This window comes from Panthera pardus, unplaced genomic scaffold (genome assembly GCF_024362965.1).
Source record: "Panthera pardus isolate Hobbes unplaced genomic scaffold, ASM2436296v1 HiC_scaffold_11, whole genome shotgun sequence".
Classification (NCBI taxonomy): Eukaryota; Metazoa; Chordata; class Mammalia; order Carnivora; family Felidae; genus Panthera; species Panthera pardus.
In genome coordinates this window covers 7285589-7291075 of record NW_026526666.1, presented here as the reverse complement: position 1 = coordinate 7291075, position 5487 = coordinate 7285589, and the positions used below count along the sequence as shown (strand labels likewise).

At 45.9% G+C, this 5487-nt stretch overlaps 1 long non-coding RNA gene across 1 annotated transcript; it reads right to left on the bottom strand.

Moving 5' to 3' along the window:
• Window positions 1-1157: 1157 nt before the first annotated feature.
• On the bottom strand, window positions 1158-3319 carry LOC109272195 (uncharacterized). Its single transcript, XR_002082338.2, has 3 exons — window positions 2433-3319; window positions 1436-1603; window positions 1158-1195 (listed from the first exon to the last, which is right to left on the bottom strand). It is a non-coding gene; the product is annotated as an uncharacterized LOC109272195 (long non-coding RNA).
• Window positions 3320-5487: the final 2168 nt, after the last annotated feature.

Below are 5487 nucleotides of genomic sequence, written 5' to 3'. Positions count from 1 at the left end.
GAGAGCTTTTAATGGCACTTAGAAGAATGCAACTTACTATAGTTTTAGAGCCACTGCTATGAATGCATGTTTTGAGGGGGTCAGGATAATTGTCTTTTTCCCTTTTTAAAAAAATGTTTATTTATTCTTGAGAGACAGAGACAGAGCATGAGTGGGGGAGGGACAGAGAGCGGGAACCCAAGCAGGCTTTGAGCTGTTGGCCCAGAGCCCAATGCAGGGCTCCTTCTCACCAACTGAGAGATCATGACCTGAGCCAAAACTAAGAGTCGGACACTCAACCGACTGAGCCACCCAGGCACCCTGTTGTCTTTTTCACTTTTCACTTCCCAAACCACTGGACTACTCATCAATTTAGATGGCAGGCCAATGGCAGGAAGCCATTATCGCTTATTGCTTTTCTGATATCTTACAGATTGGGTAGACTGAGCTTTAGTTTTCTACTCTTCCTGATGTTCAAGGATTTTAGGAATATGTAATGACGATACTCCACAAACCCCCAATCCTGATACTAATTTTATGTGTTAGCCAAGATAGATCCACTACCAAAAGCAGACCCAAGAATTTTACCACGCTAATACAAAAGAAATGGATTTTCCTTTGACGTAACTATTGGAGATAGGTGTTCCAGAGATCTAGGGTCCCAGACCACCCGAGGCCATCTTCATCAACTTCAGCCATACTAATTCTAGAGAATAGGTTGACTAAGGGCCTCTTATCCTAGGCCCTGGCCTGTCAAGAGATACTGATGGAACCTACCTGCAATCTACACAGCAGATTGCTATGTAGGCAAGACTCAACGTTTCCAACTAGTATTTCATGTGTGACCACAGAGCATCTGTATTAGAGAATGTCCATTCCCTAACCAAGAGATTGGCTTCCCTCAGTTCCCCAATCTGAACCTGCGGCTCTAGGGAACTCCTGGGGCTTTACACAAACCTGGGTTCCTATATCCCCTACTGTCATTATTTACTATCTCTGTGACTTTGGGCAAATTGACTTAACCTTTCTGCTTCTCAGTTTGCTTAACTGTAGAATACAGATTAAAAAACAAAACTACCTATTGTGTAGATGTTTATATATATATAAAATATATATATATATTAATGTATTATATATATAAAAATATATATTAATGTAATATATATATATAATGGCATTTGGCATTTAGGAAGTGTTTTATAAATGGTAGCTATACCTATTTATTTATTTATTTTTTAATTTTTTTTTTAACATTTATTTATTTTTGAGACAGAGAGAGAGCATGAACAGGGGAGGGTCAGAGAGAGAGGGAGACACAGAATCTGAAACAGGCTCCAGGCTCTGAGCTGTCAGCACAGAGCCCGACGCGGGGCTCGAACTCACGGAGTGTGAGATCATGACCTGAGCTGAAGTCGGACACTCAACCGACTGAGCCACCCAGGCGCCCCAGCTATACCTATTTAAAAACATGTGATCAGGATGTTCGAATTGGGTCTTTATTTGGATAATCTCTGCTTGGATTCTTATTCTGTCTCTTGCAATTTGTGTCACCACGGGCAAACTCTCTCCATGTCAGTTTCCTCTTCAGTTAAATGGGGATCATAATGCTCATCTTAGAGTGTGGCTGTGAGGATATAATAATATAAAATAGCAATGAGCATAGAGCATAGCAATGATCACGTAATAGTCATTCAGTATGAGGTTATAATTTTTTTAATTTTTTAAAATATTTATTTATTTTTGAGACAGAGAGAGAGAGAGAGAGAGAGCGAGAGCATGAGCAGGTGAGGGACAGAGAGAGAGGGAGACACAGAATCCGAAACAGGCTCCAGGCTCCGAGCTGTCAGCACAGAGCCCGACGCAGGGCTCGAACCCACCAACTGTGAGATCCTGACTGAGCCAAGATCAGATGCTCAACTGACTGAGCCCCCCAGGCGCCCCGAGATGATCATGTTTGCTTTTATTTTTCATCACTTTCTGATTAAGACAACGTGTGCTTGGGGCACTCGGGTGGCTCAGTCAGTTAAGTGTCGAACTTTGGCTCAGGGCTCAGGTATGATCTCATAGTTCATGGGTTCCAGCCCTGCTTTGGGCTCTCGCTCTCTTTCTCTCTCTCTCTCTCTCTCTCTCTCTCTCAAAAATCAATTAAAAAAGAAAAAAAAAAGAACATGTGCTCAACTAAGTTTGGAAAATACAAAAAGTTAGGAAGGAGAAAATAAAAATCAGCTGAACCCCTACCACCCAGGATGACACTATGAGTATTGTATTCTCAGCGACTTCATCACAGTCTTCCTTTTTCTATCAGGCTATTATTTTTAAGGCTGTGGGCCATGTGGTGTCCTTTGATTATACACACAGGCAGCTCCCCACTCTGTTGCGGAAGGGAAGCCAGAAGTCCATGAGTGTGAAAATAACTCCCCCATTAGAAACAAAAAGGCTTTGTGAATACATACCAAGTTTCAAGGGACTGGAGAGTAGCCTTTCCTAAATGAGGAGGCAGTGGGATGATCCAGGGGCGTGGGTGAGTCTAGGGCTACTGTAGACGTTGAACCAGTTCACCATCTCGCCTCAGGCCAGCTCTGCTGAGGAACGTCCAGTGCTCGTTCCAGTCAATAGGGTATTTTAGTCACAGAGGGGTTGTGAGATTTGGCAGAGAGCACAAAGCAAGAAATGCAGACAGAAACACTTACAAATTGCAGCTCGGCACAGGGCAGAAAATAAAACCCCGAACTCTGGATTTGCATATTCTGAGATACCCAGTCGAACGGGAACAAAGATCAAAAAATTTAAATTGGACAGCTACCAGCCAGGACTTATTTCTTCCCCGATGGACTGTGGAGAAATTGGCACTCAAGGTCTATTTTTATAATAATCAGCGATAACCTGATAATAGAATAACAGATCAGTTTGTCATTTTTAATTTCTAGACCTCTCCTTGCTATTAGTATTGAATAGACATTTTTGCATTCGTCCTTAAAATGTAAATTTACCTGCAGCTATTCATTCTGCCTATTCTAAAGCCTGTCAAACAGAGATGAAAGAAAGCTGTGCCAAGGCAAGTCTGAGATCTTTGTCTCAATCAGTAAAATCTTCCGTGGAAGATTCTGTGGAACCCTGCACTACTCAGGCAAGACAGATCTGAGCTCCTGATATGGTTAGAAAATGTGACCTACTTTAAAACCCAGCAGTGTGCGTGTGATGAAATGAAAGTGAATTGTTTTGCTGAAATCTGACACTAAAAATAGGGCACCGGATCCTTCCCCTGCTGGAAAAAAAAAAAAATAGGCATTAAAATGAGTGTGTGTCTGTATGTCTGGGAATATGTCTCCATAGCAACCATTGTCCCACCTCCCCTATCAACAGCATTACCCCTTTCTACAGAAAGAGGTCATATGAACGCCTTTCCCCAAACCCCTCCCAATCCCTTACTCCATGAAATCTAATTAAAGAGTGAAATGAATTTTAGCAATGGTTCCAGAGGCTGGGAGAAGTCCAAGGTTGGGGGGGGGGGGGCGGTGCGCAGGGTTGGGGGAAGATGTCTGGGGAGAGGGACCAGGAGATCTGTCTTTCCACATCGGAGCAGCGACATGCAACTCTGTTCTCATGTTTAAAAAGAGCCACCACTCCCCCGCTGAGGGACTGCCAGGGAGTGATAAACCTGGCCCGCTCCGATGTTATTACTTTAATGGATACAGGACTGGTTGAGCACTTTATTTCCACCAGGGCTGTTTTACGTGCGTCTTCTCCCCTTCACGCAACATCCAATTTTCCTCGGGCCCCCCCCCTCCCCCTTTATTAAGGAACATTGTTCCCAATTCTAATCACACTCGCATGAGGGATAAAGAAAGCATCACTTGAGATAATAGGTCTGCCTCTAGAATGAGGTGTGTGAGACAATCACGCATAGGGACAGCCCCCCTCCCCTCCCTCAAGCGCCCTTTTTTGCACAGATTGGAAGGCCGAAAAGAATGGGGTGGGGTGGAGTGGTTGAATGTCTTCCTGACACTCTGGGGGAGGTTGAAGAAGATTTGTGCAAACCAGCTTCACATTTTGGGGGTTTTTTTTTGTTTTTTTTTTTAGCATCTGCTGGGGCCTTCCTTCTTCCTTTCCAGCAGCTGCCTCCCTCCCTTGTCCCCACATCTTTAGTGTCCAGTCAACAGCATTCTCAGGCACCCCCTCTCCCTCCACTCTCACTATCCCTGCCCTTGCCATCTAGGCATCTGTGCCTCGTTTCTGCATCCCAATGTTTTCTCCAGGCTGTACGTCAGTCTGGCGTTGAGCTGCACGGGGTCCCAGCTGGAGCAGAACTGTCCTCCTGTGGGGATGTGGTCAAGTCTGGGCTTGTCCCACTGGTAGGAAGGAGGCGGGTGGCAGGAAGACCTGTGGGGCCTCAAGGGAAAGAAAGGAGCATCTGTCACACAGTTTTCAACCCTTGCAGTGACTTAGGGGCGGAGAGGAGGGGCAGGGTGAAGAGAAATGGAGCGTTTGCCACCCAGACTTGCCTCCATCCGAAAGGGCTGAGTGTGTGTGGGGTGCATGCATGTAAAAAGTGGAAGCCATGCTGTCACCAGGACCGGGTGGCAGGGCACAGGGGAGACTGGCGTGGGGCAGCTGGCGGGTGACTCTGGGCATCCACAGGAGACGGCACCAGCTGTGGCATCTGGGGTAGCGGCCACCTCGGCTGCCAGGCTGCAGCTTGAGCAACAGGCACCTCCCTGTCCTTGGAAGAGACGGCCAGCCTCTCTGCAGTGGGCCGTAGGCCTGCAGCTAGTGACCCAGGGCTTTTCTCTTGCCAGCCTGCCCAGGCAGCAAGGACCCCTTGCTGGCCAAATACCCCCGGAGCCTCCTGGCAAAAAAAATCAGGAAAGATTTGCAAGACCAGGTCATGGCCAAGCCAGAGAAATTTCTATGATCTTGGTTTTTTGCCCGGGCTGATGCGGCTTGGGGCGTATGGCTTATCCACAATATAATCACGAGAGCTGATATTTACGGAGGGCTCACTCTGGGCCAGGGATTTTTCCAAGCCCTAGATATATACTAACTTAGAGTTCCATTTGCCAATGAGGTAGACAGCATTCTTATCTCCGTCTGACAGGTGAGATAAGAACATGTTCAAGGTCATATAGCTCGAGAGTGGCCAAGTGTCTCAAACCAGACAGTGAAAGCCAGAGCCCATGCTCCAGCTTCTGAGTGGACACAGACCCACCCCCCACCCTGTGTGCATCAGACCTTCTTCATTTTTTCCAAAGTGCTTAGAAATTTTTCAAGCACCAATATCGTTATATAAATAACATCATTAAGAACATGCTTCAACTGGCGGGGTGGGGGGGGGGGGTGTCGGGGAGCAGTGACTGCTGCTAAAATCACTTTCTTGATTTTATATACGCATGTTTCCACAGTCCAGACACTCGCATAGCTCACAGACCGAACATATAATTCTGTGTTCTGTGGGCTTTTTCATGTAACATTATAAGGATATTTTCTTTTTTAAAAAAAAAATTGTCTTAA